This window comes from Lepisma saccharinum, chromosome 27, assembly GCF_977018435.1.
Source record: "Lepisma saccharinum chromosome 27, izLepSacc3.1, whole genome shotgun sequence".
Classification (NCBI taxonomy): Eukaryota; Metazoa; Arthropoda; class Insecta; order Zygentoma; family Lepismatidae; genus Lepisma; species Lepisma saccharinum.
The window spans coordinates 43,624,793-43,638,756 of record NC_139255.1 but is presented as its reverse complement, the minus strand read 5'-3'; the positions used below and the strand labels follow the sequence as shown (position 1 = coordinate 43,638,756).

Below are 13,964 nucleotides of genomic sequence, written 5' to 3'. Positions count from 1 at the left end.
CATTAATGTTACCTGGCAAAAGCCCTCGAACATGCTCTGTTTTTCTATATGTGTTAATCCTACATTTCGTTGTTTACATGAAGTAAATAAGTGTTCCTAACATATTCTATTTAGGGAAGAAATGTAGATGACGTATCCCATGAAAATAAACACATTGTAGCTGTTGATTCTGTTAAATTTATTATAAAAAATAAATAAGTGGAAGTTACTCTCTTCGATTTTGTTTCAAACGTGGACCTTTTGTAGGTAAGGATCTTAAAAATGACGAAAATCTTATTCATGTGAGATAAATAATGTATGCTGAACTGAAATATCACAATTTTATATATATAAATATAGTGTTCACAAGGATGTTAAAATGCTGATTACAGAACAGAATGGTTCTACTCCTATGATCTTTCTCTGTTTTCTTTAGTCCATTGGGTGGACTGAAATTGATCTCTCCCTTTACGGAAACCATCTTATAAGGCTGAACATTCCATACACCGTATGGTAAAATTATGCAGTTACAAGCGTTGAGTATTTATGGCAATTGTGGTGCATTAGGTGGTGAATCTAGCCCAATATTTATCTTTGTCAACACATTGTTGTGGCAGATAAGAAATAAAATTTTGTCGGCTGCTTCCTCAAATGTTTTTTCCTTGCATACACATTTCCCCTGTGTCTTATGGAGCAACCGTGACGTTCCAATTAATCCCCATGAATGTATATGTAGATGAGACCGTTCGCAATCCATCCAAATATTCTCTTTGGATATCACATTGTTTTATTACAGTCGACATTGTCTGCTACCTAATCGATTTATTTCAGGTTTTCCATAGATGGATATCTTGGAGAGATAAACTATTAACGTACACGCATTATGATTGTAGTGTATTTCGTGGGGAATCTAGCACAAAAGTTATACTTATTAGCAGATTATTGTAGATGATAAAGAATTTAATTTTGTGTCCTGTTTCCTATTATTGTTTCTAACTGACACGTTTTAATCAATCCCAATGTATAGGTTTATGGACTCAAAATTTTTTGGAAATAATCGGTGATTTAAGGCAAAAGTTGCTTATCTGTACACAACAATTAAGGCATATACGTTAATTGTGACTCGTTTTATGATTCCTCATGCTTCATATTTATGAATTTCATTATAACACTTATTTGCTAAATTTACTATACCAAATTCATTGAAAAATGTTCATTACCGAACATTTTATTCCAATTGAAAGTTATTCTATGTTGTGTGCTGCCATCTACCGTTGTCCCTTTAAGTTAGTCTTTATTTCAATCCTGTGTCATATTTTGACATCGACGTCAGTTATCCAATCCAGCAAATTCGTTAGTACACGGCCCCATCAAAAATTCTTGTAAACTGAATACATCTAAAATGGCCTCAATAAAAAAATATATTAGCCCGCTCTATTCATTCAACAAACAATCCAGCTCTTTCGTTATTTTTGTAAACCTTTCTATAGTAAACAAAACTGATGCAATTTGCCATATTTAAAAAAAAACAAAAAACAACAGAATACGTCGAAAATCATGTAAGTATAATCAGAAATAATTATTGGGCCAATACGTCGATTGTATAGAGAATCCAGCCCATTGGTTAGTTTTGTTAGCCCATTCCTTTGGGGGGCCAAATGACGCCAAGCCCCCCTTTTCTGAAAGCGAATATCACGTAAACGGTGTTAGCCCATTTCTTGTATTCAACAAAGAATCTAGCCATTGATTAGTTTTGCTAGCCCATTCATTTTGGGGTCCAACTTGATGCTATGCCCCCTTTTTTTAAACCGAATATCTGGTAAACGGTGACAGGCCACTCAGAAATAATTGTTGTGCCATTGCGTCCACGCCATAGAGAATCCAGCCCAATAATAGGTTTTGTCAGCCCTTTCGTTTTGTTGCGCTGGGCTGAAGTTGGCCGCCATTTTTTGAAACCGGATATCTAGAAAACCGTGTTAGCCCAATCAAAATTTCTTGTTAGCCCATTCCTTGTATTCAACAGAGAATCTAGCCCATTGGTTAGTTTTGCTAGCCCATTCATTTGGGGGCCAACTTGACGCCTTGCGCCCAATTTTGAAACCTTGTAGCTCGTAAACGGTGTTAGCCCAATCAAAAATGATTGTTGTGCTATTGCGTCCATTCCATAGAGAATCCAGCCCAATAGTTAATTTTTTAAGTCCGTTCATTTTGGGGCCCTGGCGTTGAGTTGGCCACCATTTTTTGAAACCGAATTACTCTAAAACCGTGTTAGCCCAATCAAAAATTTTTGTTAGCCCATTCCTTGTATTCAACAGAGAATCTAGCCCATTAATTAGTTTTGCTAGCCCATTCATTTGGGGGGCCAACTTGATTCCACGCCCCCTTTTTTGAAGCCGAATATCTGGTGAACGGTGTTAGCCTAGTCAGAACTAATTGTTGGACCATTGCGTCTATTCCATAGAGAATCCAGCCCAATAGTTAATTTTTTAAGTCCGTTCATTTTGGGGCGCTGGCGTGAAGTTGGCCGCCATTTTTTGAAACCGGATATCTCGGAAACCGTGTTAGCCCAATCAAAATTTCTTGTTAGCCCATTCCTTGCATTTAACAGAGAATCTAGCCCATTGGTTAGTTTTGCCAGCCCATTCATTTGGGGGCCCAACTTGACGCCTTGCGCCGAATTTTTGAAACCGTGTAGCTCGTAAACGGTGTTAGCCCAATCAAAAATAATTGTTGTGCCAATGCGTCCACTCCATAGAGATTCCAGCCCAATAATAGGTTTTGTTAGCCCATTCGTTTTGTTGCGCTGGGCTGAAGTTGGCCGCCATTTTTTGAAACCGGATGTCTCGAAAACCGTGTTAGCCCAATCAAATTTCTTGTTAGCCCATTCCTTGTATTCAACAGAGAATCTAGCCCATTGGTTAGTTTTGCTAGCCCATTCATTTGGGGGCCCAACTTGACGCGTTGCGCAAAAATTTTTGAAACCGTGTAGCTCGTAAACGGTGTTAGCCCAATCAAAAATAATTGTTGTGCCAATGCGTCCACTCCATAGAGATTCCAGCCCAATAATAGGTTTTGTTAGCCCATTCGTTTTGTTGCGCTGGGCTGAAGTTGGCCGCCATTTTTTGAAACCGGATATCTCGGAAACCGTGTTAGCCCAATCAAAATTTCTTGTTAGCCCATTCTTTGTATTCAACAGAGAATCTAGCCCATTGGTTAGTTTTGCTAGCCCATTCATTTGGGGGGCTGGCGTTAAGTTGGCCCCCCATTTTTTGAATCCGAATATCTCGTAAACGGAGTTAGCCCAATCAGAAATAATTGTTAGCCCATTTAGCCCATTAAGTGTAGATTCTGGCCCAATATTGTTTTCATCTAGCCCATTCACTTGGGGGGCCAACTTGACATACGCGCATCGTATCTGTGAAGATAAGTAGACGGCATATGCACAAAACCTGAAGTGTAAATTATATGAGAGTCCAAATGTATTTCAATTACTATTGGCTTATGAAGTCGAATTTCCCGAAAGGTGAGAAAGATTTAGCGGAGTGGAGAGTGAAATAAATTTAATGAAACAGGTGCCTGTGTTTCAAAACCTTTTATCGATGCTAATCACCACACGCAACGCGCATGAGAAAGTTTTAGCTAAGTGGGAAAACAGCAGTTTTATAAATCGAACTGAATGTTATTGTACATGTTTTGTCTAATTCCATATTTTCGAGATCAGCCGTGGCTCGCTTTATACAATAAACATATGGTTAACGAACAATTCTATTTATGAAAACATCGGAGTTGCTCCTTCGGAACCTTTTATTCTATACTCCTTGTCCAATAACCTCAAGAAATCTCGGAATACCAGTGAATTTTATTCAACAAACATTCTCTTCATTTTCAACAATGATGAACAATCTAGTACACTTCATTCTTGCCATGCTGCGATAAAAACGAAGCAAAGAAAAAAAAAGCTTTCTTTTCGACGCGAAACTATAAGACTTTTTCTTGTAAGAAAGGCATTGTTCATATATAGAGTTTCAGCATTGTAACAAGCAGTTCTTTTATTTTGTGTCTTGTTTATTTTTCTCTGACCGAAGCAAATTAAAGAGTTATGTAACAACAATGGCTGTAACACGATAAAAGTGCCATTGTTGACGAAGCAGGAGCAGGGAGCAGGAAGCTTAACGGCGAGTGTAGACAGTGACTAAAATAGGGGCGACGAATGATAAGGAGGCCACGAGAAACAGGAGGCGAACAAAGATAGGGATGACGAAGGATAGGGGTGATGAAAGATAGGAGGCAAAAAAACAGGGGCGAACAAAGATAGGGATGACGAAGGATAGGGGCGACGAGAAACAGGAGGATGAACAAAGATAAGAATGATGAAGGATGGGGTGACGAGAGACAGGGGGCAAACAAAGATAGGGATGATGAAGGATAGGAGCGACGAAAGATGGAAGGCAACGAGAAACAGGGGGGCGAACGAAGATAAGAATGACGAAGAATGGGTCGAACGAAGATAAGAATGACGAAGAATGGGTCGAACGAAGATAAGAATGACGAAGAATGGGTCGAACGAAGATAAGAATGACGAAGAATGGGGCGACGAGAGACAGGGGGCGAACAAAGATAAGGATGACGAAGGATAGGGGCGACGATAGATAGGAAGCGACGAGAAACAGGGGGGCGAACAAAGATAGGGATGACAAAGGGAGGGGGCGACGAAAGATAAGAACGAAATGAATTCAAGGTGAAGGACTTGTATAATATTACTTGGGTTGATTAAAGGAATCGTGATGTGACCGCCTCTTCACAGAGGATCTGAAGAATTTTCCCGCCACCTCTGTCTCCTCACTCACATTTTCACGCGCAGTCACTGTGGAAAGGCCGTAGCCAGGGAGAGAGACCAGCTGACATGTACCCCAGCGCCACTAGGGCGACGATGAAATAATTTATGCAAACTACAACTATCAATGTTAGTAGCTTGCTGCAAGGGCGAATTAAAGACTTGAGGGGGCGATCATTCTTCTCCTGCGGCCCTCAAAAGGGCTTTCTTTAGTTATTGATAAATTTGCAAAGTTGGAATGAAACACATCAAACATTGTGGCATCTTATTACATACCCAAGACCTTAAAATTAGCAAACTTGGGAGTTAACACAGCAGTGATTTTCTTGCCTGTTGGGACAAGACATAGGCTAAGCTGCTCCTTTCTGACATCATGACTGTTCCCAACAGTCACACCTATTGTAATCAAACATCAATTTATTGTGATTTTTGAGAAATCTATTACCGTCTTTATTTTATTGAAGTTAAACAAGTTAGAATAATTGGTGTGCTTAGCAAACGTAGTATTTTTTACAGTGCTATAAATGCCGGGAGTGCAAATGGTGCTTCAAGTTTTGGGGCCGCGGACCCCCATCCAGCTTTTTTTTTTTTTTTTCTAAAAAATTAAAATGAGGATCCTTTCTCTCTTTCTTTCTTTTTGGTCTACGTTAAATAAAGATGAAATTGGAGAAAACAATAATATATCACTTATTAAGTAACATAGGCTTGTACTAAACATACGTACAGCAGGACGCCTCAAGATAGAATAGAGACTTTGCGGGCCTTTAAACTTGAAAAGTGAACCATCGACGTTAGTTTTAATCTCCTACACCCAATACATGCAGACACTATACAATGGAAGATATCACAAACAGTGGCGTGCCCAGGATTTTCGAAAGAGGGTGTAAGTTCTTTTTTAGAACTACTGGGACAACCCCCCTTTGGCACACCTCTGATCACAAAACTGGAGACCATTCGCGACGTCACTACTTTCATCCTGGAACACGACTACAATTCTTTTCCGGATTTTGATATGCCTCACTTTACCCTAACTGTGGCCTCTAGACCGCACACTTCCGAAACTTAAGCCAATACAATATTATCTGCGGGATATAGGGCATCCCCGATGGCGCAGTGGTAGCGCCATCGCCTTGTAATCAAGGGATCCCGGGTTCGATACCCGGTGGAGACACATAGTGGTTCGGATCCCACTTTGAACTGTAGGGCCAGTCCCGATTAGGCTTACTGTGCATAAAGTGGACTTAAAATACCAACTCAATCAATCAATATCTGCGGAATAGTGCTCCCCACCAAGAATAAACAAACATACGTATCTGTTTTCAACAATGAGCACAGGCAAACGCAAAAGCTAAACATTGAACACACTGTGAAACACTTCGCTCATGTCAAAGCACTCAAGCGAATGTTTTAGTTTTTTTAAATAATTATCTTACGCTGAATTTAATATCGTTATTCGAGTTGGGCGATATATCGTCCAGCTGTCCAGACGATATATCGTCACGATATTTTGGCGATATATATAGTGTTTGCGATATATCTTCACGATATTTTAGCGATATATATCGTCAGTGGCGTGCCCAGGATTTTCGAAAGGGAGAGGTTATGTACACTTTTTCTGATAGTCAGCCTTCATTTCGCCATCTTTTCCTACCTTTGACGTTCTTTTTTTAGGTATACTGGGCCAAATGGAGGGTTATAACCCCCACCAACCACCCTTGGGCACGCCACTGTATATCGTGTAAGCGCTATATCGTCACGATATTTGGCGATATATATCGTGAAGACGATATATCGCCGATATCACGATACAGAAAAAATATAGAATCGTATCGTCTGTGACGATATTTTCTTAACGATATATCGCGATATCAAATTTCCGATATCGTCCATCCCTAATCGTTACTTATTTTTTGTATCTTGATTGTGCGATGTGTGTTAGATACACATTCATTGCTTGTTTTGATGTAAAATGAAAATTCTTTCAATAAACATCAGCCACACGTAGTGGCGGCGATTAAGAGAGGCGAGAGGGGAAGTTGCCCCCCAAACTTTTTGACATTTTTGCCCCCGCACTATGCTAAACTTATCTAACAAAGGAAAGTAAACTGTCCTTGCCCTCCTAGTTTAGAACCCAATCACCGCCACTCCCACATGATGTGGATTTTCTGACTAAAAAACATTACAAGCATGCAATTCATAACTGTAACAGCCTCATACTGCAAGAAATACTATGGCTGGGTGGGAGGCAAAACCATATCCTGGACGCCGAAAGTTCGGGGGGGCGCCGTAATGGTGTCCGCCCCCTCCGAGAGAGTGTCTTTAATCCGCCACTGTTCGGATCCCACTATAAACCGTAGGTCCAGTCCCGATTAGCCGTATTGTGCATAAAGTGGACTTAAAACACCAACTCAATCAATCAATAATAATAGTAATAATAATAATAATAATAATAATAATAATAATAATAATAATGCAACAGTTAAACGAAATGTCACTACAACGATAAGTTACTACGTTGTTTCCAATTGCACCTCATCCTTTAAAAGAGCACTTTCTTGGCTCAGTTACCATTTGATAATTCTCATTGCTTAAAGAGTCCTGTGATGAGATCGAGCAATGCCGCCCGACTGATTAAAGTCAAACAAATGACCTTGACCGAGGACGGAGGGGGCCGCCGTGCAACAAACATAATCGGTCCCGTCTCATTCTAGTGACTTCAGCTCGACCAGCAAGACACCCTCGTGATTTCCGCCCTCGACTGAAGGGTGTTTGTAACCACTTCCTGCTTCCGGAACAGCTGCAGAGGATAAACAGGACGTTAAAATCTCTGCTGGGACTGTGGTGGAGAAGGAATCTTTATTCATAGGTTCGTAAATTTTTTGTTCTTTATTTTGCTGTCATATGACTCGCAACTCACGTGCTCGCCGACTGCAGTAAGATTTGTTCTGTGCAGACTCTAAACTTGTACACTAGGGCAGTGGTTCCAAAATAGTGCGCCGTGGCTGGCTTACAGGGGGCCCGCGAAATGTTCCAATATTTTCACTGAAATGATATGATTGTTCCAAATATGTGCTTATCTAGTACTTTTTACACACAAAATGTGTTTGAATTTGACATATGTGTTTATTTTTTAACTTCAAGCAAGCAACCTAACCTCACTAAGTAAGCGTTGCAAGTGTTAGATAAGCCTACATTCTGACTTGGACGCCGCGGGAAAATCGTGAAACACTAAGGGCGTCGTGAAACTAAAAAGTTTGGGTGGGGGATATGTGCACTGCTTGAAGAACGGGCGTGGCCAGTTTTTGTAGGGGGCAATAGGGGTGCCCATCCTCGCCAAGGCCAATAGTGCGTCCTCTCAGATCATGTCATAATAATCCCCCCATAAAGTACTTAATTGTGTCAGCGTGTGTACTGCCGTCCTATTATTGAGAGTCCCTTTTTATCTTTACTGAAGACTACTTGATCTGCCTCCCTCCTAAATTCTTCCATTTCTTCATTCATCTAACGGATTAAATATGATGCACCTATTAGCAAAAGTGACTGTAAACCAGCTAAAGTAAACGAATATTTTTTGTATATATTCTGATTCCAGTCTCCCCCGCCTCATTGCACTCATTGCAGCATGGTGCAAAGGGGGTAAACTTCATTTTACATATATTTTAGAAATATATATATGTTTTATTTATTTATTTATTTATTTCGTCTTCTTTTATATATCTTAATTTTTAATTATTTTCTGGAAATAATGCACCCAAAATTTTGACGGCACGTTCCGCCCCACTATTTCCCTCCCCCCTGTAGGCACACCTGAGGGCAATCACCGGGTACAGGCCCACTCGAAGTTTTGTTAATTTATCACAAAATATTAATCAATAATGATCGCACAAAACTGTAACATGTAGAGTATTGAGCTTTAAAATTGACATTTTTACCATTATTCAGATTGAAATCTGTCTGGATTTTGGAACTATGGGAAAAGAATCACTTCGGGAGGAATCAATTTTAATGTGTTTACACGACAAACTGAGCCAAAAGGGGTCATTATTTTAAACAACTAAAAATCACACAAAATTACAAGTGATGTGATAGGTATGCAGATTACAAGTTGTAATTTCAGTACTATTTTTCTCAAAACAATTTTCAATCACTTTTTTATAGCAGGTTGCGCCCCATCCTAAAAAAAAATTAAAAAGCTTGGCTACGCCCCTGGTCCAAGTCGTCAATATTGAATTGATTAGATAATGAAACACTATGCCATTTTAAGGGGAAATTGCATTAACGACTTTGGTTTTTTCCTAGTTCTTTACTGCTTTCATTGAAAATTATGCTATTCTCAAAATTTCGGGAGGCTGTAACTCCATCACTCGCCCCCCCTACGTACGCCTAATGACAATTATTATAACTTAACTGAACTACTTATGTATTTTATTATTATTATCCAACTGAAAGATAGTGAATATCTGTATGGGATGGTACAAAAGAAAACTATGTCTGAGGAAGTGATGGAAACGTATAATTAGGACTATTTTTTTTCATTTTGGGTAAATGTATCCAAAGTGAGAAGCATTAAATATATCAAAACATGAACAATGTAGGCCTATTTGTAGACAGTGCATTCTGACTACTGCTTCTCTATCAGCCTTCCCCTAAATTTGTGTAATTGCTTAAAATGAAATTAAAAGGTATCAATTTGATTCCTTTTGCGACCGTAATTTGGAATCGTGTAAAATTTGAGGTATAGCAGACTTCTTTTGTGGTACCTTATACTATAGAAGAACGAGGAGCGCAAGTGTTACATCTTAAGACAACCTAATGTCTTTTTTTAGACGCAATTCTCTCATTTCTTACCCGTCCTTGTGAAATCCTATGTTCTTATCTTCAAATTTTGGCATTGGTAATTCGACAGCTTCATTTAACGTGTGCGTACTGTAACCGTCAAGACCGGATCTAGAGAAGAGGGTCAACGGGGGCACGTGCTCGGGTCACTGGCTTGGCGGGAATATCAAAGTAGCACGTATTATGAGTATCCAATTAGTTTCTGTTATTTGATCTGACTCTGGGGATTCTTCCAAGAACAGCGATTAATAAGTAAGGAAGTAAGTAGGTGACTAATTTCTCAATACAAAGCATAGGATGCTAGGGTCAGGGGTGTCCACGGACGGGTGTGCGCACGCAGGTTGCGTCCACCCAACTTTTAGGGGGGGATTTTTTCATTTGCTTTTTTTGTGATGGAAATTTGAGTTAATAAAAATTTCAGCATTGAACAGAATTTGAACTTCGTTATGTTACGTCCCCGGCTAGGAGTATGAAAACTCTTCTACACCCAGAGCTTGCTGGGTTTAATTAATAGTCTCAGTTACCATATTTAACACTTTATTAACCGTAATGGACTTAACTAGAAATTAGTTAGCACCCATGAAAACACGTTTAAAGGACACTTCCACTAAGAATCTTACAATGCACATGCTTTGCAAAGACGAATCCTTCATTTACATTCCAGCTGCTATTTTAATCAGATAAGAAAACAGTAAATGAATGATTGATTGATTGATTGGTTTTACTTCTCTTTTTGTGCCACTTGTGGCGAATTTGCGTGAGGATGAGTGATGATATGATGAAATTGATGAATGGACACTCACAAACATCCATGGCCAGGCAGGGATTCGAACCCGGGACCCCTGGCGTCGTAGCGTGATGTGATAACCACTCCGCCACGGGGGCCGGCTGAAAACAGTAAATAATCGCAAGATTACTCACCAATAAGTCTTGAAAAAACACAAACTTAGACTTACTCTGGTGGTGGTGGTGGACTGCGTCCAGGGTTTTAGAGAGGATGGGCACCCCTGGCCAGGGGTAACATTCTACTAAACAAGAGGCTTTTGGTTCGAATCATGGCCAAGGCATGGATGCATCAAGATGGTGCCATCAATCATTTCAGCATTCATCCTCATCGCTGCCATTAGCCCAAGAAGTAGAAAAAGCAACGTAAACAATCGCAATAGAAAGAATGAAAGAGGCCTGTCTTTCGAGACCGAGACGAGAACGAGAGACGCACTTACACGTACATACGGAATGAGACGAGATTCTGCTGTCTCGTCTCACCTCATCTTGAGACCGTCCCTAGCTACAAGGTACCAGCCATGATCAGCATCTCTGTCCATAAGTTTCACAAATTTTAACAAAAATACTTCAACGTAGTGACACACTGGGTAAATTCGATCACAGTTCAAAATAAAATATACTATTGCGCCTCCTCGGTCCTGCTCCGAGGCTGTGCGGTCTAAGGTGTTATGCTTTAAACTCCAACTGCGGGACGGCATGGGTTCGAGTCCGCCTGGGTTTTCGCCATGTGTATAGGACCGGTGGCAACCCACCTACGTGAGGAAATTGGGGAGCTACGAGTGAGTAGCGTAACCTGGTCTGGGAAATCCCCTATAACGGGTGGGGGTTCGTAGTGCTGACCCCACGTCACTCCATTACCGGTTGAAGACCTCCACACATCTATGTAGCATTGTGGGAGGGGGACTGGCAGTCGGGAGATAGACCAAGGCCCTTCCAGGGCTTTCGTGCCACGGGTTATTGCGCCTCCTCGATGGCGCAGTGGTAACGTCATCTCCTTGTAACCTAAGGGTCCCGGGTCAAATACCCGGTATAGGCACATAGTGGTTCGGATCTAGTTTTAAACTGTAGGTTCAATCTCTACTAGTCTAGTGGGGTCGGAATACCGGAAAATATTTCACTTCCGGCGGAGAACGTGCTCTTTGTGGGGCGGATACTACATTAATTCCCGAACCTAAAACGCTCCAGACCCCAAGTTTTTAAGCCCTCGTTTGTCTGTAATGACGTCTTCAAAATGGCGGCCATGACTAAGATTCTATTCCTGTTCATTGCAGTTATTTATCATTCATGATATCTTACTTCCACCTAATTTGCAGTTTATAACTGCATTATGATAATGAAAAATTAACAAGACTAACTTTATCAAATATTATTAGATATGGCAACCAATATGGCCGCGAGAAGTCTAAAAATAACCCTTTCAGCTATGTGATCATGTTTGAGATCAAACCTTATATTTTGGAGGTTTCAGAACGCAACGGTGGCATCAAAAGTAGTGTCACACTAACCCCCGAAATAATATTAGTTCATTTTTTTATAATCTGTATATATACAGGGTGTTTCAAAAGTCTGGCACCAAAGGACAAACTGCGTTATTAGTGCAGATGGCGAACAATGGAAAGAGGGGAAAGTTGTTGGAAATATGAGGTTTTAAATTTAATGTGCTTGAATTTTCAACGTAGCATGCATGCACCGTTCAGGCTGTACGCTGGTACGAGCCTCAATGAGAACTGGCATTGCCTTGTTGCCACATGCTTCGTCCTTAAAGGGACCATTTACGTTATCGCAGCACCGTAATGTACTCGGTAGAGTGAGAATGATGGCGGAAAATTAAAGGCAAAGGAAGAAATGTGTGTGTGTGTGTGTGTACAGAAACACAGACACATAAGCACACATACGCACAAGCACACAACTACAAAATGTGTAATAGTGGCTAAGGTTTTCTGAAATAGAGGTTGTTCATTAGGGTATAGTGATATGAACAAAGGATAAAATTTCGAAACGAAAGGTGTCTTAATTTTTACCTTCTAATGAGGGTAGATCACCACTAAAATATACTTGCGCTCAGACAACATCTTCTGTTGGCACATACCGGAAATGCCAATTATAATGACGATTAAGAGGGTAAGGGTTCGCGCAGACTTCGACTTCGGTGCCCTAGGTTCACCGTATCGAGTAAGTTGTGTGTCTCGATGAATAAGGAGAGACATCTGGTATAGTTCATCGAAACGATGGAAGCAGTGGACCAAAACCAGCAGATGGAAAATATTTTTAAAAAATGTAATTATTCGTGCCTTACGGGTTGCTATCTTCCGTCATCACGCTGCTTCTCCTCCAGACGCCTCTGGCACACAGCCAAAGAGCCAGTGGCACTCATGGAAGGCATAGATATCCACATGCAATCTTTAGTTCCATTTTGGCGATTCAAAGATACCGTAACCTCTGATAGTTACGCTGTCTTCCCTTGTCACCAAAACTTGCTTCTCTGAACTTCCTTCGATGTGTCCTCCACCGTCACGGTCCGGTGGTTGTATAGGGCTGCTGTCAGAACGGCTACTGTGGTTATTTTGCTGATACAGTAATTGGCACCTCCCTCGCCGCAGCAACAATTATGTTTTTATTTTGTCTTCTCCGCGTAGAAGGGACGTAGTGTGGATCATCTACACCTTCATCGTCCGAAGTGGCAGTGACTTCCTGAACGTCCAAAGGAGGTACTTGCGGTTGATATATACAAGTACCCTGTTGACACGTATTTTTAAGTCCTTTGTATCTCTCTCACGATGCCTTGCAGTGTCATCAAGTTCTTCTGGAAGGCCTTAGCGTTTGTTCCTATCGCGTGCAGCAGTCTCTTGGATTTCTGATCTTGTAAGAAGTCATACTCTATTTTCAGAATTTTCACGGCACACAGGCACTTAGTATAGTCCTCTTTCTCTCTGTAGCCCTTTAAAATTACTCCACTTTCTTCCGGAACTGTTTCATCCTCTGGAGCTCCAATTCTCGTAGCTTAACTTCCCCAAAATTCTCTCAGTTTGTCATCCATTTTCTTCGGAAGCTGGCGGATTGTTCCATTGCTGACTGTGGAAATGGATATTCTCGCACACAATTTCTTGTTATCTTCTAGAACAAGCTCTATCACGTCAGTAAACGGCGGTTCCCTCCCTCCGACGACTACATCTTGTCTGTGCTGAAGGTAACGACTCATCACCTCTGCTTCGCTCGGAAGATTAGAGCTTGTTAATGGTGATGAATCGCCCAAGAATGGACATCGACATTTCATTTTATTTTAAAGTCTGGTTTATGCACAGCTATGGCATGCAGTTTATCTTAGATGCGAACCAATATGTGTCTCCACCGCGCACCACAAACTGGGATTTCACCTGGTGGAGGCACAAGTGGTTCGGATCCCACTTTAAACTGTAGGTCCAGTCCCGATTAGCCTTACTGTGCATAAAGTGGACTTAAAACAGCAACTCAAACCAAAACAAAGTGGGATTTCGTATTTACAAGGTGACGACGTTACCAGAATGCCATC

At 40.9% G+C, this 13,964-nt stretch overlaps 2 protein-coding genes across 2 annotated transcripts in view; one reads left to right on the top strand and one right to left on the bottom strand.

The window, feature by feature from the left end:
• The window catches only part of NiPp1 (nuclear inhibitor of protein phosphatase 1), a 419,486-nt gene that overhangs the window by 168,319 nt on the left and 237,203 nt on the right, over positions 1 to 13,964 (bottom strand). The gene's annotated exons all lie outside the window — the stretch shown is intronic.
• The window catches only part of LOC145980078 (lipid storage droplets surface-binding protein 1-like), a 50,943-nt gene continuing 44,513 nt past the window's right edge, over positions 7,535 to 13,964 (top strand). The window contains exon 1 of the mRNA XM_083113074.1: positions 7,535 to 7,679. The gene's annotated coding sequence lies outside the window, so the exon portion shown is untranslated. The remainder of the gene's footprint in view (positions 7,680 to 13,964) is intronic.